At 44.8% G+C, this 24,746-nt stretch overlaps 1 protein-coding gene across 4 annotated transcripts in view; it reads left to right on the top strand.

Moving 5' to 3' along the window:
• Positions 1 to 24,746, top strand: part of LOC120927347 (transcription elongation factor A protein 2-like) — a 188,665-nt gene that overhangs the window by 54,925 nt on the left and 108,994 nt on the right. The window lies entirely within an intron of this gene.

Here is a 24,746-nt window from a genome sequence, read left to right as displayed (position 1 = left end):
CATGATGGCACCTCCTGCCCATGTGATATGACTCTGTATCAACTACTACTGTTAATACTACTGCTGCTTCTGCTGCTGCTGCCCAGTCAAGACACCTATGTCAGCAGTTATTTGACACTCTATATACTCCTATTCCTACTGCTGTTCATGATGGCACCTCCTGCCCATGTGATATGACTCTGTATCAACTACTACTGTTAATACTACTGCTGCTTCTGCTGCTGCTGCCCAGTCAAGACACCTATGTCAGCAGTTATTTGACACTCTATATACTCCTATTCCTACTGCTGTTCATCATGGCACCTCCTGCCCATGTGATATGACTCTGTATCAACTACTACTGTTAATACTACTGCTGCTGCTTCTGCTGCTGCTGCTGCCCAGTCAAGACACCTATGTCAGCAGTTATTTGACACTCTATATACTCCTATTCCTACTGCTGTTCATGATGGCACCTCCTGCCCATGTGATATGACTCTGTATCAACTACTACTGTTAATACTACTGCTGCTTCTGCTGCTGCTGCCCAGTCAATACACCTATGTCAGCAGTTATTTGACACTCTATATACTCCTATTCCTACTGCTGTTCATGATGGCACCTCCTGCCCATGTGATATGACTCTGTATCAACTACTACTGTTAATACTACTGCTGCTTCTGCTGCTGCTGCCCAGTCAAGACACCTATGTCAGCAGTTATTTGACACTCTATATACTCCTATTCCTACTGCTGTTCATGATGGCACCTCCTGCCCATGTGATATGACTCTGTATCAACTACTACTGTTAATACTACTGCTGCTGCTTCTGCTGCTGCTGCTGCCCAGTCAAGACACCTATGTCAGCAGTTATTTGACACTCTATATACTCCTATTCCTACTGCTGTTCATGATGGCACCTCCTGCCCATGTGATATGACTCTGTATCAACTACTACTGTTAATACTACTGCTGCTTCTGCTGCTGCTGCCCAGTCAAGACACCTATGTCAGCAGTTATTTGACACTCTATATACTCCTATTCCTACTGCTGTTCATGATGGCACCTCCTGCCCATGTGATATGACTCTGTATCAACTACTACTGTTAATACTACTGCTGCTGCTTCTGCTGCTGCTGCTGCCCAGTCAAGACACCTATGTCAGCAGTTATTTGACACTCTATATACTCCTATTCCTACTGCTGTTCATGATGGCACCTCCTGCCCATGTGATATGACTCTGTATCAACTACTACTGTTAATACTACTGCTGCTTCTGCTGCTGCTGCCCAGTCAAGACACCTATGTCAGCAGTTATTTGACACTCTATATACTCCTATTCCTACTGCTGTTCATGATGGCACCTCCTGCCCATGTGATATGACTCTGTATCAACTACTACTGTTAATACTACTGCTGCTGCTTCTGCTGCTGCTGCTGCCCAGTCAAGACACCTATGTCAGCAGTTATTTGACACTCTATATACTCCTATTCCTACTGCTGTTCATGATGGCACCTCCTGCCCATGTGATATGACTCTGTATCAACTACTACTGTTAATACTACTGCTGCTTCTGCTGCTGCTGCCCAGTCAAGACACCTATGTCAGCAGTTATTTGACACTCTATATACTCCTATTCCTACTGCTGTTCATCATGGCACCTCCTGCCCATGTGATATGACTCTGTATCAACTACTACTGTTAATACTACTGCTGCTGCTTCTGCTGCTGCTGCTGCCCAGTCAAGACACCTATGTCAGCAGTTATTTGACACTCTATATACTCCTATTCCTACTGCTGTTCATGATGGCACCTCCTGCCCATGTGATATGACTCTGTATCAACTACTACTGTTAATACTACTGCTGCTTCTGCTGCTGCTGCCCAGTCAAGACACCTATGTCAGCAGTTATTTGACACTCTATATACTCCTATTCCTACTGCTGTTCATGATGGCACCTCCTGCCCATGTGATATGACTCTGTATCAACTACTACTGTTAATACTACTGCTGCTTCTGCTGCTGCTGCCCAGTCAAGACACCTATGTCAGCAGTTATTTGACACTCTATATACTCCTATTCCTACTGCTGTTCATCATGGCACCTCCTGCCCATGTGATATGACTCTGTATCAACTACTACTGTTAATACTACTGCTGCTGCTTCTGCTGCTGCTGCTGCCCAGTCAAGACACCTATGTCAGCAGTTATTTGACACTCTATATACTCCTATTCCTACTGCTGTTCATGATGGCACCTCCTGCCCATGTGATATGACTCTGTATCAACTACTACTGTTAATACTACTACTGCTGCTTCTGCTGCCCAGTCAAGACACCTATGTCAGCAGTTATTTCACACCCTATATACTCTTATTAAGACTGCTGTTCATCATGGCACCTCTTGCCCGAGTGATTTGACACTGTATTGTCAATGTCTACTACTACTATTACAGCTCAGTCAAGACACCTGTGTCCCAATTTTTTGGTACACTATTGACTACTATGACCACTACTGATGCTGTAAAGTATTCCCCAAGTGTTTTTATGCTATGTATTACTATTACCACTACTGCTTGTAAATCATGCCTGTGTGATACTTAGTGGGAATGCTTTAATAAGCATTCCTAGTATGGATACCCGTAAATGTATTAATCTTAATTAGTGTGAATGCTTTAATAAACATTTCCAGTATTGATATCCGTAAATTTAGTAATCTTATTATTCCTTAAGTTTTTTGGTTCTGCGTAACTTCGGCATACTTTCAACTATTGAGACCATTCAACTGTAAAAATGTTCGTCTCGTTCAGCTAATGATGGGACTTCTTCAAGTTTTTTTCTACTTTTTACACTTTTATAAATTTTAAGCTTTTAGACCCTTTTATTAAACATTGAAGTCAATGAGAACATCCTTTTCCCCTTTGAATTCACATGCCATGCCAAAAGTTTCAGCTACTTCATACTTTCACTTACAGACACTGAAAAAACTTTAAAGCGGTCACAAAATATTTAGCTATCCGGCTATGACTTTTCAAATCGTTATCGTTTACAATTTTTTGGTGAAAACGCAATTTACGTTTTGCGAATTTTTCACAAAAATGCAATAGGTTATAATGTAATCCTATGGAGGGGATTTAGAGTCTGTCAGGTGACCTTAACATTGGAGATCTTTGTAATTAAAAATATCTTTACAAAAAGGGGAAACAAATTGGTCTCACGCCCACAAGATCTACTTTTCATACACAATTTTTAGATCAAAACGTAGCTATGCTTGTCTGGTTTATGGCAATGTGACCAATTCTGCGATACGTATTTTAGTTTTAATTATTGGAGCAACAGCCAGAAATTATGTCTCATAGACTCTCATGTGAAATTATCTAAAAAATGTTGCTGCAGAACTCACAAAGACGCTCTTTTCTAAATCGCAGAAATGGCCACATTTTTAAGTTTATCTACATAAATTTCATATCGATGCGTTTACAAGGGCCGTGTATTTCAAACGGTGTAGTCGTTGTATCAATTGCATGTACGTTTGAGGATTTATTAAGCTTTGTTTGGAGGCTTAAATCATGTATTAGATCTGTGAATTAAAAGCGTTTGTAATGTTATTTCTTTCCATAAATAACTTTCCTGACCTCAGTGCAATATTCCTCCTCACTGACCTGGGGGGGAGGGGAAACCTATTGAGGGGGGAGGGGCGACCAGGAAGTCAGCATACTCTATACTTTGCAGATAGAGAAAGAAGCTGTGTGTCCTAAAGATAGTGTAGTGGTTATGGTGAATGTCTTTGGCAAGGGGCTCACCAATTAAGCATTCCCACTCGCATTTTCCTCAGGAAATGCATTGTCTAGTTATATTATATTTTAATACTCCTGCTGCTGCCTCCATGCTGAGTAAAGCTTCATGACCTTTCTGGCACAGCGGATCCACCAACAGCCTCCGCTACAAGCTACCAGACCGGACTACCAGACCGGATCTAAACAGCAAGTGTAACTATAACAATGAACCTTATGTTAAACCCTGTTTTGCGGCATTTATACTGCAACCATTGGGCTGACTGCAAGAGCTCATCTGCATTCTCTCTCTTTCTTGCTCTCCCTCTCTCTCTCTTTGTATATATATATATATATATTGTTGCTTTTGTTATGTTCATTTTTCAACAGTTTATTTTGTGTTCGTCGTGTCTGTGTCGTGTGCTTTAGTTTGTCCTAGGTTAATGTTAAATAAAATAATAGTATAAAATGTTTTTGCTTATTATGAAGTTAAATGTGTTGATGTTGATTTGTTTGATGTGAAGTTAGATGTGTTGAAAAACCTACAACTCTATCTCAAAAAGAAATGAAACATTTCCAAAAAATAAGTTTTTTTAATACAAAAATAAATTTAAATATAGCTCTCAATCCGTTTTTGAATGCGGTGCATTTCCGCAATCTGACCCGATAGCTGCTGCTCTAGCAGAGCATTTTGTTGGTTGAGGTAGCTCATCTTACGCTGGTTCTGAAGGATCTTCTGGTGCGTCTTTTCAATGAGTATATTTTGCCTCTTCAGATCTCTTGATGCTTTTAGGATATAATAAAAAAACATTTGGATTTCAAATAACGTTACCAAATAAATAAATATTTTTTTTTGCTTATTAATCAATCATTATCATGTGTATACACTTGTTATGTGTCTAACACATCCCGGGAGTGCAGAATTATTAGGCAAATGAGTATTTGGACCACATCATCCTCTTTATGCATGTTGTCTTACTCCAAGCTGTATAGGCTCGAAAGCCTACTACAGATTAGGCATATTAGGTAATGTACATCTCTGTAATGAGAAGGTGTGTGGTCTAATGACATCAACACTCTATATCAGGTGTGCATAATTATTAGTCAATTTCCTTTTCTTTGGCAAAATTGACCAAAAGAAGGATTTGACAGACTCTGAAAAGTCCAAAATAGAGAGATATCTAGCAGAGGGATGCAGCACTCTTAAAGTTGCAAAGCTTCTGAAGCGTGATCATCAAACAAAAGAAGCGTGTGGAAAAACAAAGGTGCAAAATAACTGCCCATGAACTGAGAAAAGTTAAGCGTGCAGCTGCCAAGATGCCACTTGCCACAAGATTGGCCATATTTCAGAGCTGCAACATCACTGGGGTGCCCAAAAGCACAAGGTGTGCAATACCCAGAGACATGGCCAAGGTAAGAAAGGCTGAAAGACGATGACCACTGAACAAGACACACAAGCTGCAACGTCAAGACTGTGCCAATAAATATCTCAAGAAAGATTTTTCTAAGGTTTTATGGACTGCTGAAATGAGAGTGAGTCTTGATGGGCCAGATGGAAGAGCCCGTGGCTGGATTGGTAAAGGGCAGGGAGCTCCAGTCCGACTCAGACGCCAGCAAGGTGGTGGTGGAGTACTGGTTTGGGCTGGTATCATCAAAGATGAGCTTGTGGGGCCTTTTCGGATTGAGGATGGAGTCAAGCTCAACTCCCAGTCCTACTGCCAGATTATGGAAGAGACCTTCTTCAAGCAGTGGTACAGGAAAAAGTCACCATCCTTCAAGAAAAACATGATTTTCATGCAGGACAATGCTCCATCACACGTGTCAAAGTACTCCACAGCGTGGCTGGCAAGAAAGGGTATTAAATAAAAAAAAGTAATGACATGGCCTCCTTGTTCACCTGATCTGAACCCCATTGAGAACCTGTGGTCCATCATCAAATGTGGGATTTACAAGGAGGGAAAACAGTACACCTCTCTGAACAGTGTCTGGCAGGCTGTTGTTGCTGCTGCACGCAATGTTGATGGTGAACAGATCAAAACACTGACAGAATCCATGGATGTCAGGCTTTTGAGTGTCCTTGCAAAGAAAGGTGGCTATATTGGTCACTGATTTGTTTTTGTTTTGTTTTTAAATGTCAGAAATGTGTATTTGTGAATGTTGAGATGTTATATTGGTTTCACTGTTAAAAATAAATCATTGAAATGGCTATCTATTTATTTTTTGGTTAAGTTGCCTAATAATTCTGCACAGTAATAGTAGTCACCTGCACACACAGATATCCCCCGAAAATAACTAACACTAAAAACAAACTAAAAACTACTTCCAAAAAAATTCAGCTTTGATATTAATGAGTTTTTGGGGTTCATTGAGAACATGGTTGTTGTTCAATAATAAAATGAATCCTCAAAAAATACAACTTGCCTAATAATTATGCACTACCTGTATACTTCTAGCATCAATACCATATTATGGTTATACAATCTGACAGGTGCGCTTTATATGTTGTCCATTTTTATATCTACATTTTGTTGTTGAAATGTTATTAATCATTGTGCACATATTTACCTTCCTGAATGAGGCTCACAGGACCGCTCTCTTCCTCCTGCTCTTCTGCTTGAGAAGTTGGGGTGGTGGGGGGGGGAAGCTCCTCAGCTTGCTCCTCAACAGGAGCTGGGGTTGGGGAGTGGGAGGGCCCTGGCTGCTCCTCCTCATCCATGTCCTCCTCTGCCGCATCCTCCTCTGCCGCATCCTCCTCCTCCTCCTCATCGGCCTGGCGCCTTCTGCGCTTGGCGCGGACAACTGGCATTGGAGCTCCTATAATAACACAATGTTCATATATTATAAAAATGTTTTCTAATGACGTATGCAAATTCTGTGTACTGTGCTGTATTGTATATGAATACAAATTGATTTATATAGACAGTTAACCAATGGGACAATGTTATATTAAAGGGTCTTGTGGGCACTACAGGGGACTGAGCGTGAGCTGGGATGCAACCATGTTAAAATGAGCTGTTTTTGTCTCCTTTGTTTTGTTCAGACCATCTCATGTTAAAAAAAGGGCCTGATGGAGCACACGGGATTACTATAACAACCCCACTCCTAACACAGGAATTTAGTGGTAATCTATATATATAAAACTCAACGTGTGTGTGTGCATAAATGTATGTATGTATGTATGTATGTATGTATGTTCCAGCATCACGTACAAACGGCTAAAGATATTTATATGAAACTTGGCACACAGGTTACTTATATGTCAGCCACAAACATAGGATAGGTGGTTTAAACCTTACCCACCCCCACTTGCCATGGTCGGGGTTTTTCTTTAAAGTCCCATGCAAAGCAATGGGAAAATTATGTTCCCACATAACTTCTGTGTTCCTGTCTGCTGCCCCATGTCTTTTTTCAACAGTACTATGAATACCTTGGCCGGTGGTGATATATGTTAGCACAACATGGCATCTTGGTTAACAACATCTGACCTTACATGAATTACATATGACCTTACATAACTGTCACCAAAGGAGCTGCGGTGGCTCCACGCGATTGCCACTGCACTGACAACTGATTCACCTCTGCAGCTAGGGGTTCGGATCCCGCTCTCGGCTACCTGTGAATTGAGTTTGGTGGTCTCAGCCCCGCCACTGGTGGGTGTGCTATGCGAGGTTGGGTTGGGAGGACCCCCTCACACCCGCCATTGCCAACCGGGGCATGGAGAAAGGTGGCAGATTGCCTCTGGGGGAGGCCTCCCAACTCCTGCAGGCCGGCTCCTCTCTCTTTCGAGTTCACGCACAAAATACACTTTTTTAAAAAAAAACATAACTGTCAACAATAACTTACCTGGATGATATTTAGCCCGAAGACGTCTGACATTACCCATTTGGCGCCTCTTGAGGTCAGACCACTTCTTAACAATGGCCTTGTGGTCATGTTGGCCGCCAAAGTCAGCGATTAGGGCGCTGACCACAGCCCTTTTCTGTGGCTGCCGCCGCAGGTCATCATATCCTGTTTCCAGGAACTTCTGCAAGATGAAGAACAAAGTATATTGTAATACTTCTGTTGACAGCCTTATGGATATATGACGTAAATGTATGCTATTCAACAATTGGAAGCATTCTCGCCTTATTAATCAATGACAGGGGTAACATGAAAGATTTTATATCCTGCCATTTCGGTCGCCACCTTTTTTGCATAAATATAGCAGCCATTATCATTTGCATAATTATGAATATATTATTAACAACACAGGATACACGTATAGGGGAGATATGCGTTGCTAACTCTTTTCCCTGTCAGGAGCCTAACGCCCCGGGGGGTCAGAGACGGGACCTTTTTCGGAGGACCACTGACGTATGTACCAGTCGCAGTTTTTTGTGATGTCACTCTTTAGGTGTGTGCACATTTTTCACTGCATCCGGGTGGAGTTTTTGGGTTGTGTTTTGCACGCCACAGGCTTTTCAACAGGAAAAAAACAGCTGGAGGCAGAATGGTTGCAAAACACTACGTGTTTGTTACTTAACTCTGGGTTTCAAGACCAGTCCACCTCCAGCTGTTGCAAAACTACTACTCCCATCAGCCACGGTCTGTCAGTGCATGCTAAGAATTTTACTTTTGCTGCATTTAGGGTGCCACAGTTTAGAGACCCGTGCATAAAGGCCTGAAAAATGGGGGCCTGCAGAACTTACAATACTAGAAGTGCCAGCATTCCCAGGCATGCTGGAAGTTGTAGTTCTGCAACATCTAAAGGGCAATATGTATTCGAACGTCCTTGGGCCTTGAGGACACTGAAGTCAGGACGTTCGCATACGTCCTATGTCCAAAAAAATTTTAAATTCATTATGCTAAATAATAAGGAAAAGTGCCAATATACACATTTGCCAACCAGGGTGTCTGCAGCTGTCCAGGCATGCTGGGACTTGTAGTTTTGTAAAAGCAGGAGACACATTTTTTGTGAAATACTAATATATGATCATATATACTAACTTTTAAACTAGACTTAAATGCTGGGCTGGGCTGGGACTTGTAGTTTTGTAAAAGCAGGAGACACATTTTTGGTTAAATACTAATATCTGATCATATATACTAACTTTTAAACTAGACTTAAATGCAGTTGAAGATGATGAAATAACAGTGGTCAAAATACTTACACAAATCAGCAACTTTTCCTCAGACTTAGTGAAATTGCTTCCAACCATGTTGCTGTGTGATTGCGCTGCGATCATAAGTTGGAAACTGGCAAGGCTCCAGGAAATGGTCGCGTGTTGTTCGCGTGTTGATTGCGCTGCTTGGACCGAGATGGGTCCATATGGCTTCGGCTGTATGGACCACAGTAACTCTTTTCCCTGTCAGGAGCCTAGGAGCCTAACGCCCCGGGGGGTCAGAGACGGGACCTTTTCGGAGGACCACTGACGTATGCAACCGTCGCAGTTTTTTGTGATGTCACTCTTTAGGTGTGTGCAAATTTTTCCTTGCACCGGGTGGAGTTTTTGGGTTGTGTTTTGCACGCCACAGGCTTTTCAACAGAAAATAACCAGCTGGAGGCAGAATGGTTGCAAAACACTACGGGTTTGTTACCTAACTCTGGGTTTCAAGACCAGTCCACCTCCAGCTGTTGCAAAACTACTACTCCCATCAGCCACGGTCTTTCAGTGCATGCTAAGAATTTTACTTTTGCTGCATCTAGGGTGCCACAGTTTAGAGACCCGTGCATAAAGGCCTGAAAAATGTGGGCCTGCAGAACTTACAATACTAGAAGTGCCAGCATTCCCAGGCATGCTGGAAGTTGTAGTTCTGCAACATCTAAAGGGCAATATGTATTCGAACGTCCTTGGGCCTTGAGGACACTGAAGTCAGGACGTTCGCATACGTCCTATGTCCAAAAAAATTTTAAATTCATTATGCTAAATAACAAGGAAAAGTGCCTAAATACACATTTGCCAACCAGGGTGTCTGCAGCTGTCCAGGCATGCTGGGACTTGTAGTTTTGTAAAAGCAGGAGACACATTTTTGGTTAAATACTAATATCTGATCATATATACTAACTTTTAAACTAGACTTAAATGCAGTTGAAGATGATGAAATAACAGTGGTCAAAATACTTACACAAATCAGCAACTTTTCCTCAGACTTTGAGAAATTGCTTCCCACCATGTTGCTGTAATATTGGGAAACTGGCAAGGCTCCAGGAAATGGTCGCGTGTTGTTCGCGCAATTGCGCATGCGCGATCGAAAAATCGCAATCGCAATATGTATTTTGGTTAAAATATCATACATATTCGATTTCAGAGTGCTGCTACAGCAGTTTTCGAAATATCTGCAATAAATTTCGCATTCGCATGTTGCGATATTTCGATAAAATATCAGGAATATTCTGAGCCAATCAGAGCGCTCCTCCAGCATATCTCGAAATTGCGCAATAAATATCGCATTCGCATGTTGCGATATTTCGATAAAATATCACGAATATTCTGAGCCAATCAGAGCGCTCCTCCAGCATATCTCGAAATTGCGCAATAAATATCGCATTCGCATGTTGCGATATTTCGATAAAATATCACGAATATTCTGAGCCAATCAGAGCGCTCCTCCAGCATATCTCGAAATTGCGCAATAAATATCGCATTCGCATGTTGCGATATTTCGATAAAATATCACGAATATTCTAAGCCAATCAGAGCGCTCCTACCGCAGTTATTAAAAAATCGCAATTATTTTCGCATTCGCAATAGCGAAAAATCGCATTCAATTAATTTCGATAAAATATCACGAATATTCGAATTTAGCGAATATATCTCGAATATTCGAATATATATTCGAGATATATCGCGAAATCGAATATGGCATATTCTGCTCAACACTATTGTTGATGGGGAAATGCCTCCCGCAGCACTTTCCTGTGCTGCCGAGGGGGGAGGGTAATGGGGTACTGGAAGCCTTCCCAGCCAGCAAATTGCAATTATTGCTGCTAGTGACTATAGTTGCCAGCAGAAATCACATGTAAAAAATCTGACAGGCTGGGTGTATCCGGGCAGTGGCGTAGAGTGGGTTGTCAGCAACCGGGGCAAGGCAAGAAATTTGCGCCCCCTAATCCGCTGACTTTTAGACACTATTAGGTAGATTCAGAAAGAGTTAGGCCGGCTTATCAGTAGATAAGCCGGTCTAACTCTGAATCTACACCGGCGTTTGTTTAAGCGTATGCTCAAACAGAGATACGCTTAAACAAAGCTAAGATAGGACGGCTTGCGCCGTTCTATCTTAGCTTGCAATTTTTCTGCTGGCCGCTAGATGGCGCTTCCAGTGCGGCCGGCGTAGGTTATGTAAATGAGCTTGTACGCCGATTCCCGAACGTACGCCAGGCCGCCACAGTCGAATTACGTTGTTTCCGTAAGGCCTTAGGCGGCCTATGAGGTAGAATAACAATGTTAAATGAAAATACCTACAAAGCCATCCACAACTCTGCCCCCAGCTACATCACTGACCTAGTTTCTAAATACCAACCTGTACGTTCTCTTCGTTCTTCTCAAGACCTCCTACTCTCTAGCTCTCTCATCACCTGCTCCCATGCTCGTCTCCAGGACTTTTCTAGAGCCTCTCCATGCCTATGGAACTCCTTACCCCAATCTATCCATCTATCTCCTTCTCTATCAGCTTTTAGAGGATCCCTGAAAACCCTTCTCTTCAGAGAAGCCTACCCTTCCCACACATAACTGTTTTTTCATTTGAGTCCATCTGATCATCCCCCACAGCTAACTACCCTTTGTTCCACTTGACCCTCCCTTCTAGATTGTAAGCTCTAACGAGCAGGGCCCTCTGATCCCTCCTGTATTGATTGTATTGTGACTGTACTGTCTTCCCTGATGTAAAGCGCTGCGCAAACTGTTGGCGCTATATAAATCCTGTATAATAATAATAATAATGTTAAAGTATGGCCGCCGTTCCCGACGCGAGGTTCGATTTTTTTTACGTCGTTTGCGTAAGTCGTCCGCGAATCGGGAGTTACGTCGTTTACGTACACGTCTAAATCAATAGGCCCGTACGGCGTACTTAGCCGCAATGCGCCCTGGGAAATGTAGGAGCCCGGCGCATGCGCAGTGTAAAAAAAACGTAAAAAACGTGAGGTCAAGCCTCATTTCCATACAACACGCCCCCCTCCAACCAATTTGAATTAGGCGCCCTTACGCCCGCTCGGTTTAGGCTACGCCGCCGTAAATTACCAGGTAAGTTGATTTAGAATCATTACTAGCCTAAATAATTTACGGCGGTATAGCTTAAACAGGCTACGCTACGCCGCCCTAAATTAACGCCGCTGTACGTGAATGAGTGTGTGCGGCGTGCAGGGTTGAGGGGTGCGCTGTGTGCAGTGTGCAGGATTGAGGGGGTGCACTGTGTGTGGCGTGCAGGGTTGAGGGGGTGCACTGTGTGCGACGCGCAGGGTTGAGGGGGTGCGCTGTGTGCGGGGGTGTGCTGTGTGCGGGGGTGTGCTGTGTGTGGTGTGCAGGGTTGAGGGGGTGCACTGTGTGTGGCGTGCAGGGTTGAGGGAGTGCGCTGTGTGTGGGGGTGTGTGGCGTGCAGGGTTGAGGGGATGCGCCATGTGCAGCGTGCAGGGTTGAGGGGGTGTGCTGTGTGCAGGGTACAGGGGGTGCGCTTTGTGCGGGGTTGAGGGGGTGCGCTGTGTGCGACGTGCAGGTTTGAGGGGGTGCGCTGTGTGCGGGGTTGAGGGGGTGCACTGTGTGGGGTTGAGGGGGTGCACTGCGTGCAGGGTTGAGGGGGTGCGCTGTGTGCGGGGGCATCCAGGGTTGAGGGTTACATCTGTGTACAACTCCCCCTCCCCCAAATACAAAGCTCTCTTCACCTCAGCTCAGCTCTCCTCCTAGGATCGGTTGCCACCATGCAGTACATACAGAGCGAGTATACTCACAGTGTACGTGCAGGCTGACAGTGAGGAGGGGGCCGGGGATTCTGTCTGTGTGGATACTGCATCTTTTTCCTCCTGGCCTGGGTTTCCTCCAGACAGTCCTGGGGCGGTCGGTGCCGTAGCAGCACAGTGACAAACAGGAGTCAGACTCGTCACTCAGGAGAAGCGGCGGCGGAAGTCCGGGCTGTGGGGCGGGCTAAGAAAATGCGGGCAGAGCGAGCGGGGATCCTGGAGGACTCAGAGTCACATGTATGGAGACGGAGGATGCTGCCCTCGACTGCCCTAAATTCCCCCCAGCCCCCACTCTCCGCACGCAGCAAGTGCCCGGTCACATGCTAGCATCATCGTCTTCACTCACTCTGCGCTGTTCAGTCACTCACTGAGGACACCGCAGTGAGTGACTGAATAGTAAAGAGTGAGCGAAAAGAAAGCAAAACAAAAGTGTCCCGGGAGCAAAACAAAAATGTCTAGGGAGCAAAACAAGTGTCCTGGGAGCAAAACAAAAGTGTCCCTGAAGCAAAACAAAAATGTCCAGGGAGCAAAACAAAAGTGTCCAGGGAGCAAAACAAAAGTGTCCCGGGAGCAAAACAAAAGTGTCCCGGGAGAAAAGCAAAAGTGTCAAAGGAGCAAAACAAAAGTGTCAAAGGAGCAAAACAAAAGTGTCCTGGGAGCAAAACAAAAGTGTCCTGGGAGCAAAACAAAAGTGTCCTGGGAGCAAAACAAAAGTGTCCTGGGAGCAAAACAAAAGTGTCCTGGGAGCAAAACAAAAGTGTCCAGGGAGCAAAACAAAAGTGTCAAGGGAGCAAAATAAAAGTGTCCCGGGAGCAAAGCAAAAGTGTCCCGGGAGCAAAGCAAAAGTGTCCCGGGAGCAAAACAAAAGTGTCCCGGGAGCAAAACAAAAGTGTCCCGGGAGCAAAACAAAAGTGTCCCGGGAGCAAAACAAAAGTGTCCCGGGAGCAAAACAAAATTGTCATGGGAGCAAAACAAAAATGTCCCGGGAGCAAAACAAAAATGTAGAGGGAGCAAAACAAAAGTGTCCCGGGAGCAAAACAAAAGTGTCCCGGGAGCAAAACAAAAATGTCCAGGGAGCAAAACAAAAGTGTCCAGGGAGCAAAACAAAAATGTCCAGTGTGCAAAACAAAAGTGTTCAGGGATCAAAACAAAAGTGTCCCGGGAGCAAAACAAAAGTGTCCCGGGAGCAAAACAAAAATGTCTAGGGAGCAAAACAAAAATGTCTAGGGAGCAAAACACAAGTGTCCCGGGAGCAAAACAAAAGTGTCCCAGAAGCAAAACAAAAGTGTCCAGGGAGCAAAACAACAGTGTCCAGGGATCAAAACAAAAGTGTCCCGGGAGCAAAACAAAAGTGTCCCGGGAGCAAAGCAAAAGTGTCCCGGGAGCAAAACAAATGTGTCCAGGGAGCAAAACAAAAGTGTCCAGGGAGCAAAACAAAAGTGTCCAGGGAGCAAAACAAAAGTGTCCGGGGAGAAAAACAAAAATGTCCTGGGAGCAAAACAAAAGTGTCCCGGGAGCAAAACAAAAGTGTCCAGGGAGCAAAACAAAAATGTCAAGGGAGCAAAACAAAATTGTCCGGGGAGCAAAACAAAAGTGTCAAGGGAGCAAAACAAAAATGTCCAGGGAGCAAAACAAAAGTGTCCAGGGAGCAAAACAAAAGTGTCCGGGGAGAAAAACAAAAATGTCCTGGGAGCAAAACAAAAGTGTCCCGGGAGCAAAACAAAAGTGTCCAGGGAGCAAAACAAAAATGTCAGGGGAGCAAAACAAAATTGTCCGGGGAGCAAAACAAAAGTGTCAAGGGAGCAAAACAAAAATGTCCAGGGAGCAAAACAAAAGTGTCACGGGAGCAAAACAAAAGTGTCCAGGAAGCAAAACAAAAATGTCAAAGGAGCAAAACAAAAGTGTCAAGGGAGCAAAACAAAAGTGTCCCGGGAGCAGAACAAATGTGTCCCAGGAGCAAAAGAAAAGTGTCCAGGGAGCAAAAGAAAAGTGTCCAGGGAGCAAAACAAAAATGTCCAGTGAGCAAAACAAAAGTGTCCTGGCAGCAAAACAAAAATGTCTAGGGAGCAAAACAAAAATGTCTAGGGAGCAAAACACAAGTGTCCCGGGAGCAAAACAAAAGTGTTCCAGAAGCAAAACAAAAGTGTCCAGGGAGCAAAACAACAGTGTCCAGGGATCAAAACAAAAGTGTCCCGGGAGCAAAACAAAAGTGTCCCGGGAGCAAAGCAAAAGTGTCCCGGGAGCAAAACAAATGTGTCCAGGGAGCAAAACACAAGTGTCCAGGGAGCAAAACAAAAGTGTCCAGGGAGCAAAACAAAAGTGTCCGGGGAGAAAAACAAAAATGTCCTGGGAGCAAAACAAAAGTGTCCCGGGAGCAAAACAAAAGTGTCCAGAGAGCAAAACAAAAATGTCAAGGGAGCAAAACAAAATTGTCCGGGGAGCAAAACAAAAGTGTCAAGGGAGCAAAACAAAAATGTCCAGGGAGCAAAACAAAAGTGTCCAGGGAGCAAAACAAAAGTGTCCGGGGAGAAAAACAAAAATGTCCTGGGAGCAAAACAAAAGTGTCCCGGGAGCAAAACAAAAGTGTCCAGGGAGCAAAACAAAAATGTCAGGGGAGCAAAACAAAATTGTCCGGGGAGCAAAACAAAAGTGTCAAGGGAGCAAAACAAAAATGTCCAGGGAGCAAAACAAAAGTGTCACGGGAGCAAAACAAAAGTGTCCAGGAAGCAAAACAAAAATGTCAAAGGAGCAAAACAAAAGTGTCAAGGGAGCAAAACAAAAGTGTCCCGGGAGCAGAACAAATGTGTCCCAGGAGCAAAAGAAAAGTGTCCAGGGAGCAAAAGAAAAGTGTCCAGGGAGCAAAACAAAAATGTCCAGTGAGCAAAACAAAAGTGTCCCGGGAACAAAACAAAAATGTCCAGGGAGCAAAACAAAAGTGTCCAGGGAGCAAAAGAAAAGTGTCCTGGCAGCAAAACAAAAGTGTCCCGGGAGCAAAACAAAAGTGTCCCGGGAACAAAACAAAAATGTCCAGGGAGCAAAACAAAAGTGTCCGGGGAGCAAAACAAAAGTGTCCCGGGAGCAAAACAAAAATGTCCAGGGAGCAAAACAAAAGTGTCCATGGAGCAAAACAAAAGTGTTCGGGGAGCAAAACAAAAGTGTCCGGGGAGCAAAACAAAAGTGTCCCGGGAGCAAAACAAAAATGTCTAGGGAGCAAAACAAAAGTGTCCCAGGAGCAAAACAAAAGTGTCAAGGGAGCAAAACAAAAGTGTCCAGGGAGCAAAACAAAAGTGTCCGGGGAGCAAAACAAAAGTGTCCAGGGAGCAAAACAAAAGTGTCCAGGGAGCAAAACAAAAATGTCCAGATAGCAAAACAAAAGTGTCCCGGGAGCAAATCAAAAGTGTCCAGGGAGCAAAACAAAAGTGTCCCTGGAACAAAACAAAAGTGTCCGGGGAGCAAAACAAAAGTGTCCCGGGAGCAAATCAAAAGTGTCCAGGGAGCAAAACAAAAGTGTCCCTGGAACAAAACAAAAGTGTCCGGGGAGCAAAACAAAAGTGTCCAGGGAGCAAAACAAAAGTGTCCCAGAAGCAAAACAAAAGTGTCAAGGGAGCTAAACAAAAATGTCCAGGGAGCAAAACAAAAGTGTTCCGGGAGCAAAACAAAAGTGTCCCGGGAGCAAAACAAAAATGTCCAGGGAGCAAAACAAAAGTGTCCATGGAGCAAAACAAAAGTGTCCGGGGAACAAAACAAAAGTGTCCAGGGAGCAAAACAAAAGTATCCCGGGAGCAAAACAAAAATGTCTAGGGAGCAAAACAAAAGTGTCCCGGGAGCAAAACAAAAGTGTCAAGGGAGCAAAACAAAAGTGTCCAGGGAGCAAAACAAAAATGTCCAGATAGCAAAACAAAAATGTCCCGGGAGCAAAACAAAGTGTCCAGGGAGCAAAACAAAAGTGTCCAGGGAGCAAAACAAAAGTGTCCGGGGAGCAAAACAAAAATGTCTAGGGAGCAAAACAAAAGTATCCAGGGAGCAAAACAAAAATGTCCAGTGTGCAAAACAAAAGTGTTCAGGGATCAAAACAAAAGTGTCCCGGGAGCAAAACAAAAGTGTCCCGGGAGCAAAACAAAAATGTCTAGGGAGCAAAACAAAAATGTCTAGGGAGCAAAACACAAGTGTCCCGGGAGCAAAACAAAAGTGTCCCAGAAGCAAAACAAAAGTGTCCAGGGAGCAAAACAACAGTGTCCAGGGATCAAAACAAAAGTGTCCCGGGAGCAAAACAAAAGTGTCCCGGGAGCAAAGCAAAAGTGTCCCGGGAGCAAAACAAATGTGTCCAGGGAGCAAAACACAAGTGTCCAGGGAGCAAAACAAAAGTGTCCAGGGAGCAAAACAAAAGTGTCCGGGGAGAAAAACAAAAATGTCCTGGGAGCAAAACAAAAGTGTCCCGGGAGCAAAACAAAAGTGTCCAGGGAGCAAAACAAAAATGTCAAGGGAGCAAAACAAAATTGTCCGGGGAGCAAAACAAAAGTGTCAAGGGAGCAAAACAAAAATGTCCAGGGAGCAAAACAAAAGTGTCCAGGGAGCAAAACAAAAGTGTCCGGGGAGAAAAACAAAAATGTCCTGGGAGCAAAACAAAAGTGTCCCGGGAGCAAAACAAAAGTGTCCAGGGAGCAAAACAAAAATGTCAGGGGAGCAAAACAAAATTGTCCGGGGAGCAAAACAAAAGTGTCAAGGGAGCAAAACAAAAATGTCCAGGGAGCAAAACAAAAGTGTCACGGGAGCAAAACAAAAGTGTCCAGGAAGCAAAACAAAAATGTCAAAGGAGCAAAACAAATGTGTCAAGGGAGCAAAACAAAAGTGTCCCGGGAGCAGAACAAATGTGTCCCAGGAGCAAAAGAAAAGTGTCCAGGGAGCAAAAGAAAAGTGTCCAGGGAGCAAAACAAAAATGTCCAGTGAGCAAAACAAAAGTGTCCTGGCAGCAAAACAAAAGTGTCCCGGGAGCAAAACAAAAGTGTCCCGGGAACAAAACAAAAATGTCCAGGGAGCAAAACAAAAGTGTCCGGGGAGCAAAACAAAAGTGTCCCGGGAGCAAAACAAAAATGTCCAGGGAGCAAAACAAAAGTGTCCATGGAGCAAAACAAAAGTGTTCGGGGAGCAAAACAAAAGTGTCTGGGGAGCAAAACAAAAGTGTCCCGGGAGCAAAACAAAAATGTCTATGGAGCAAAACAAAAGTGTCCCAGGAGCAAAACAAAAGTGTCAAGGGAGCAAAACAAAAGTGTCAAGGGAGCAAAACAAAAGTGTCCAGGGAGCAAAACAAAAGTGTCCAGGGAGCAAAACAAAAGTGTCCAGGGAGCAAAACAAAAATGTCCAGATAGCAAAACAAAAGTGTCCCGGGAGCAAATCAAAAGTGTCCAGGGAGCAAAACAAAAGTGTCCCTGGAACAAAACAAAAGTGTCCGGGGAGCAAAACAAAAGTGTCAAGGGAGCAAAACAAAATTGTCCGGGGAGCAAAACAAAAGTGTCAAGGGAGCAAAACAAAAATGTCCCAGGAGCAAAACAAAAGTGTCAAGGGAGCAAAACAAAAGTGTCCCGGGAGCAAAACAAAAGTGTCCCAGAAGCAAAACAAAAGTGTCAAGGGAGCTAAACAAAAATGTCCAGGGAGCAAAACAAAAGTGTTCCGGGAGCAAAACAAAAGTGTCCCGGGAGCAAAACAAAAATGTCCAGGGAGCAAAACAAAAGTGTCCATGGAGCAAAACAAAAGTGTCCGGGGAACAAAACAAAAGTGTCCAGGGAGCAAAACAAAAGTATCCCGGGAGCAAAACAAAAATGTCTAGGGAGCAAAACAAAAGTGTCCCGGGAGCAAAACAAAAGTGTCAAGGGAGCAAAACAAAAGTGTCCAGGGAGCAAAACAAAAATGTCCAGATAGCAAAACAAAAATGTCCCGGGAGCAAAACAAAGTGTCCAGGGAGCAAAACAAAAGTGTCCAGGGAGCAAAACAAAAGTGTCCGGGGAGCAAAACAAAAGTGTCAAGGGAACAAATCAAAAATGTCAAGGGAGCAAAGCAAAGGTGTCCCGGGAGCAAAACAAAATTGTCCGGGGAGCAAAACAAAAGTGTCCAGGGAGCAAAACAAAAGTGTCCCGGGAGCAAAACAAAAGTGTCAAGGGAGCAAAACAAAAGTGTCAAGGGAGCAAAACAAAAGTGTCCCGGGAGCAAAACAAAAGTGTCCGGGGAGCAAAAAAAGTGTCCGGGGAGCAAAAAAAGTGTCCAGGTAGCAAAACAAAAGTGTCCAGGGAGCAAAACAAAAGTGTCCAGGGAGCAAAACAGAAGTGTCAAGGGAGCAAAACAAAAGTGTCAAGGGAGCAAAACAAAAGTGTCCCGGGAGCAAAACAAAAGTGTCCGGGGAGCAAAAAAAGTGTCCGGGGAGCAAAAAAAGTGTCCAGGGAGCAAAACAAAAGTGTCCAGGGAGCAAAACAAAAGTGTCCGGGGAGCAAAACAAAAATGTCAAGGGAGCAAAACAAAAGTGTCCCGGGAGCAAAACAAAAGTGTCAAGGGAGCAAAACAAAAGTGTCAAGGGAGCAAAACAAAAGTGTCCCGGGAGCAAAACAAAAGTGTCCCAGAAGCAAAACAAAAGTGTCAAGGGAGCTAAACAAATATGTCAAGGGAGCAAAACAAAAATGTCCAGGGAGCAAAACAAAAGTGTCCCGGGAGCAAATTAAAAGTGTCAAGGGAGCAAAACAAAAGTGTCAAGGGAGCAAAACAAAAGTGTCAAGGGAGCAAAACAAAAATGTCCCGGGAGCAAAACAAAAGTGTCCAGGGAGCAAAACAAAAGTGTCCCGGGAGCAAAACAAAAGTGTCAAGGGAGCAAAACAAAAGTGTCAAGGGAGCAAAACAAAAGTGTCCGGGGAGCAAAACAAAAGTGTCCCAGAAGCAAAATAAAAGTGTCCAGGGAGCAAAAAAAGTGTCCAGGGAGCAAAACAAAAGTGTCCAGGGAGCAAACAAAAGTGTCCGGTGGAGCAAAACAAAAGTGTCAAGGGAGCAAAACAAAAATGTCAAGGGAGCAAAACAAAAATGTCCCGGGAGCAAAACAAAAGTGTCCCGGGAGCAAAACAAAAGTGTCCAGGGAGCAAAACAAAAATGTCCAGATAGCAAAACAAAAGTGTCCCGGGAGCAAATCAAAAGTGTCCAGGGAGCAAAACAAAAGTGTCCCTGGAACAAAACAAAAGTGTCCGGGGAGCAAAACAAAAGTGTCAAGGGAGCAAAACAAAATTGTCCGGGGAGCAAAACAAAAGTGTCAAGGGAGCAAAACAAAAATGTCCCAGGAGCAAAACAAAAGTGTCAAGGGAGCAAAACAAAAGTGTCCCGGGAGCAAAACAAAAGTGTCCCAGAAGCAAAACAAAAGTGTCAAGGGAGCTAAACAAAAATGTCCAGGGAGCAAAACAAAAGTGTTCCGGGAGCAAAACAAAAGTGTCCCGGGAGCAAAACAAAAATGTCCAGGGAGCAAAACAAAAGTGTCCATGGAGCAAAACAAAAGTGTCCGGGGAACAAAACAAAAGTGTCCAGGGAGCAAAACAAAAGTATCCCGGGAGCAAAACAAAAATGTCTAGGGAGCAAAACAAAAGTGTCCCGGGAGCAAAACAAAAGTGTCAAGGGAGCAAAACAAAAGTGTCCAGGGAGCAAAACAAAAATGTCCAGATAGCAAAACAAAAATGTCCCGGGAGCAAAACAAAGTGTCCAGGGAGCAAAACAAAAGTGTCCAGGGAGCAAAACAAAAGTGTCCGGGGAGCAAAACAAAAGTGTCAAGGGAACAAATCAAAAATGTCAAGGGAGCAAAGCAAAGGTGTCCCGGGAGCAAAACAAAATTGTCCGGGGAGCAAAACAAAAGTGTCCAGGGAGCAAAACAAAAGTGTCCCGGGAGCAAAACAAAAGTGTCAAGGGAGCAAAACAAAAGTGTCAAGGGAGCAAAACAAAAGTGTCCCGGGAGCAAAACAAAAGTGTCCGGGGAGCAAAAAAAGTGTCCGGGGAGCAAAAAAAGTGTCCAGGTAGCAAAACAAAAGTGTCCAGGGAGCAAAACAAAAGTGTCCAGGGAGCAAAACAGAAGTGTCAAGGGAGCAAAACAAAAGTGTCAAGGGAGCAAAACAAAAGTGTCCCGGGAGCAAAACAAAAGTGTCCGGGGAGCAAAAAAAGTGTCCGGGGAGCAAAAAAAGTGTCCAGGGAGCAAAACAAAAGTGTCCAGGGAGCAAAACAAAAGTGTCCGGGGAGCAAAACAAAAATGTCAAGGGAGCAAAACAAAAGTGTCCCGGGAGCAAAACAAAATTGTCCAGGGAGCAAAACAAAAATGTCCCGGGAGCAAAACAAAAGTGTCCAGGGAGCAAAACAAAAGTGTCCCGGGAGCAAAACAAAAGTGTCAAGGGAGCAAAACAAAAGTGTCAAGGGAGCAAAACAAAAGTGTCCCGGGAGCAAAACAAAAGTGTCCCAGAAGCAAAACAAAAGTGTCAAGGGAGCTAAACAAATATGTCAAGGGAGCAAAACAAAAATGTCCAGGGAGCAAAACAAAAGTGTCCCGGGAGCAAATTAAAAGTGTCAAGGGAGCAAAACAAAAGTGTCAAGGGAGCAAAACAAAAGTGTCAAGGGAGCAAAACAAAAATGTCCCGGGAGCAAAACAAAAGTGTCCAGGGAGCAAAACAAAAGTGTCCCGGGAGCAAAACAAAAGTGTCAAGGGAGCAAAACAAAAGTGTCAAGGGAGCAAAACAAAAGTGTCCCGGGAGCAAAACAAAAGTGTCCCAGAAGCAAAATAAAAGTGTCCAGGGAGCAAAAAAAGTGTCCAGGGAGCAAAACAAAAGTGTCCAGGGAGCAAACAAAAGTGTCCGGTGGAGCAAAACAAAAGTGTCAAGGGAGCAAAACAAAAATGTCAAGGGAGCAAAACAAAAATGTCCCGGGAGCAAAACAAAAGTGTCCCGGGAGCAAAACAAAAGTGTCAAGGGAGCAAAACAAAAGTGTTAAGGGAGCAAAACAAAAGTGTCCCGGGAGCAAAACAAAAGTGTCCCAGAAGCAAAACAAAAGTGTCAAGGGAGCTAAACAAAAATGTCAAGGGAGCAAAACAAAAATGTCCCGGGAGCAAAACAAAAGTGTCCCGGGAGCAAAACAAAAGTGTCAAGGGAGCAAAACAAAAGTGTCCCGGGAGCAAAACAAAAGTGTCCCGGGAGCAAAACAAAAGTGTCCCAGAAGCAAAACAAAAGTGTCAAGGGAGCTAAACAAAAATGTCCAGGGAGCAAAACAAAAGTGTTCCGGGAGCAAAACAAAAGTGTCCAGGGAGCAAAACAAAAGTGTCCCGGGAGCAAAACAAAAATGTCTAGGGAGCAAAACAAAAGTATCCCGGGAGCAAAACAAAAGTGTCAAGGGAGCAAAACAAAAGTGTCCAGGGAGCAAAACAAAAGTGTCCAGGGAGCAAAACAAAAGTGTCCAGGGAGCAAAACAAAAGTGTCCGGGGAGCAAAACAAAAGTGTCAAGGGAGCAAAACAAAAATGTCCAGATAGCAAAACAAAAAAGTCCCGTGAGCAAAACAAAGTGTCCAGGGAGCAAAACAAAAGTGTCCAGGGAGCAAAATAAAAGTGTCCGGGGAGCAAAACAAAAGTGTCAAGGGAACAAATCAAAAATGTCAAGGGAGCAAAACAAAAGTGTCCCGGGAGCAAAACAAAATTGTCCGGGGAGCAAAACAAAAGTGTCAAGGGAGAAAAACAAAAATGTCCCGGGAGCAAAACAAAAGTGTCCAGGGAGCAAAACAAAAGTGTCCCGGGAGCAAAACAAAAGTGTCAAGGGAGCAAAACAAAAGTGTCCCAGGAGCAAAACAAAAGTGTCCCGGGAGTAAAACAAAAGTGTCCAGGGAGCAAAACAAAAAGGTCAAGAGAGCAAAACAAATTGTCCGGGGAGCAAAACAAAAGTGTCAAGGGAGAAAAACAAAAATGTCCCGGGAGCAAAACAAAAGTGTCCAGGGAGCAAAACAAAAGTGTCCAGATAGCAAAACAAAAGTGTCCCGGGAGCAAATCAAAAGTGTCCAGGGAGCAAAACAAAAGTGTAAAGGAATCAAAACAAAAATGTCAATAGAGCAAAACAAAAGTGTCAAGGGAGCAAAACAAAAGTGTCCCGGGAGCAAAACAAAAATGTCCAGGGATCAAAACAAAAGTGTCAAGGGAGCCAAACAAAAGTGTCTCGGGAGCAAAACAAAAGTGTCAAGGGAGCAAAACAAAAGTGTCCCGGGAGCAAAACAAAAGTGTCCAGGGAGCAAAACAAAAGTGTCCTGGGAGCAAAACAAAAGTGTCAAGGGAGCAAAACAAAAATGTCCAGGGAGCAAAACAAAAGTGTCCATGGAGCAAAACAAAAGTGTCAAGGGAGCAAAATAAAAGTGTCCCAGGAGCAAAACAAAAGTGTCCCGGGAGTAAAAAAAAAGTGTCCAGGGAGCAAAACAAAAAGGTCAAGAGAGCAAAACAAATTGTCCGGGGAGCAAAACAAAAGTGTCAAGGGAGAAAAACAAAAATGTCCCGGGAGCAAAACAAAAGTGTCCAGGGAGCAAAACAAAAGTGTCCGGGGAGCAAACAAAAGTGTCAAGGGAGCAAAACAAAAGTGTCCGGGGAGCAAAACAAAAGTGTCAAGGGAGCAAAACAAAAGTGTCCCGGGAGCAAAACGTGGGGGCTGATTTACCAAGCCTTTACTCCATGACTCATGGAGTAAAAGCAGGAGTAGCAGCCGTTTTGCCATTTACTAAAGAAATACGCTGCTAGTGCAGTGTATTTCCCTAGTTACTAATGTGCTCCGTGCGCCCAGGAGAGGGTGCATTGTGCACCAGTACAGACCTGGCGCACGGCACATTAAACTGTAAATTGCGGGGGTTTGGGCGGGAGTTTATTAGGGGGGGAGGTGGGGGGATGCAGGGGAAGTGAAGTGACATGTGTTTTGAAGTGTTTGGCGGGCCGAATTGAAAGGGAAAGTGTTTTTTGAAAACAGATCCCCGTACGCTTGCACAGTGCGCCTGAACCTCGGGAGGTTCATTTGCATACTGGGCATGCGCAGAGAGAAAAGTCAGGGATTCCCGTGCGCCTTGTCAGTACGCCGTGAAAATCTTGGTAAATACCAAGCGGCGTACCCGTGAATGCGCTGCGTGACGCGGCGCACGGGAATCTCCGAGCTGTTTTCAGCCCTGAAGGGGAACTCCGCGCCAAATTTCAAACTTGAAATCGGCGCGGGTCCCCCTCCAGGGCTACATTAGGCTCTTAGGCTTGGTCCGGAACGTGAGGGGTTAAACCCGCGCCGATTCGGCGCGGGGGTCCCCCCCAGATCCAAACCAAGCCCTCATCCCAAGCATGCAGTCTGGCCCGGACAGGAATGGGGGCGGGGACGAGCGAGCGCCCCCCCCTCCTGAGCCGTACCAGACCGCATGCCCTCAACATGGGGGAGTGTGTGCTGTGGGGGAGGGGGGCACTGCCCCCCCACCCCACAGCACTCTTGCCCCCATGTCGATAGGGACAAGAGCCTCTTCCCGACAACCCTTGCCATTGGTTGTCGGGGTATGCGGGCGGGGCTAATCGGAATCTGCGAGCTCCCTTTAATAAGGGGGCCCCCAGATGCCGGCCCCCCACCCTATGTGAATGAGTATGGGGTACATCGTACCTCTACCCATTCACATGGGGGAAATGTAAAGTAAAATAAAACACCACACAATAAAATATTTTATTAATCTGCTCCGGAGCCCCCCCTTTCTTCTTTAGCTCTCTTAGAAGGGGGGGTTTCTTCTCTCCCGATCTTCTGCCGGGACCCTGGGCTTCGGTGATTTCTGCCGGGGGAGGGCGCCATCCCTCGGTCCTCTCCGGAGCCTTCCGCCGGATGCCCCCACCCCATTTAAGCTCTTTTTCATTAGGGAGGGGCATCCGGACTTCGGGGTCTTCTGCCGGGGGATGGCGCCTATCCCCCGGTCTTTCCGGTGCCTTCTGCCAGGGTTCCGGTCTTCCTGGTCTTCTGCCGGGGGTGCGCCAACTCCCCGGTCTTTTCTCTGCTCCCTCTTCTGCCTGGCTCCCCCGCGGAGC

This window comes from Rana temporaria, chromosome 2 (genome assembly GCF_905171775.1).
Source record: "Rana temporaria chromosome 2, aRanTem1.1, whole genome shotgun sequence".
NCBI classification, from domain to species: Eukaryota; Metazoa; Chordata; class Amphibia; order Anura; family Ranidae; genus Rana; species Rana temporaria.
Note: the sequence above shows the minus strand (reverse complement) of the source record. Positions and strands in the feature narration are given on the sequence as shown.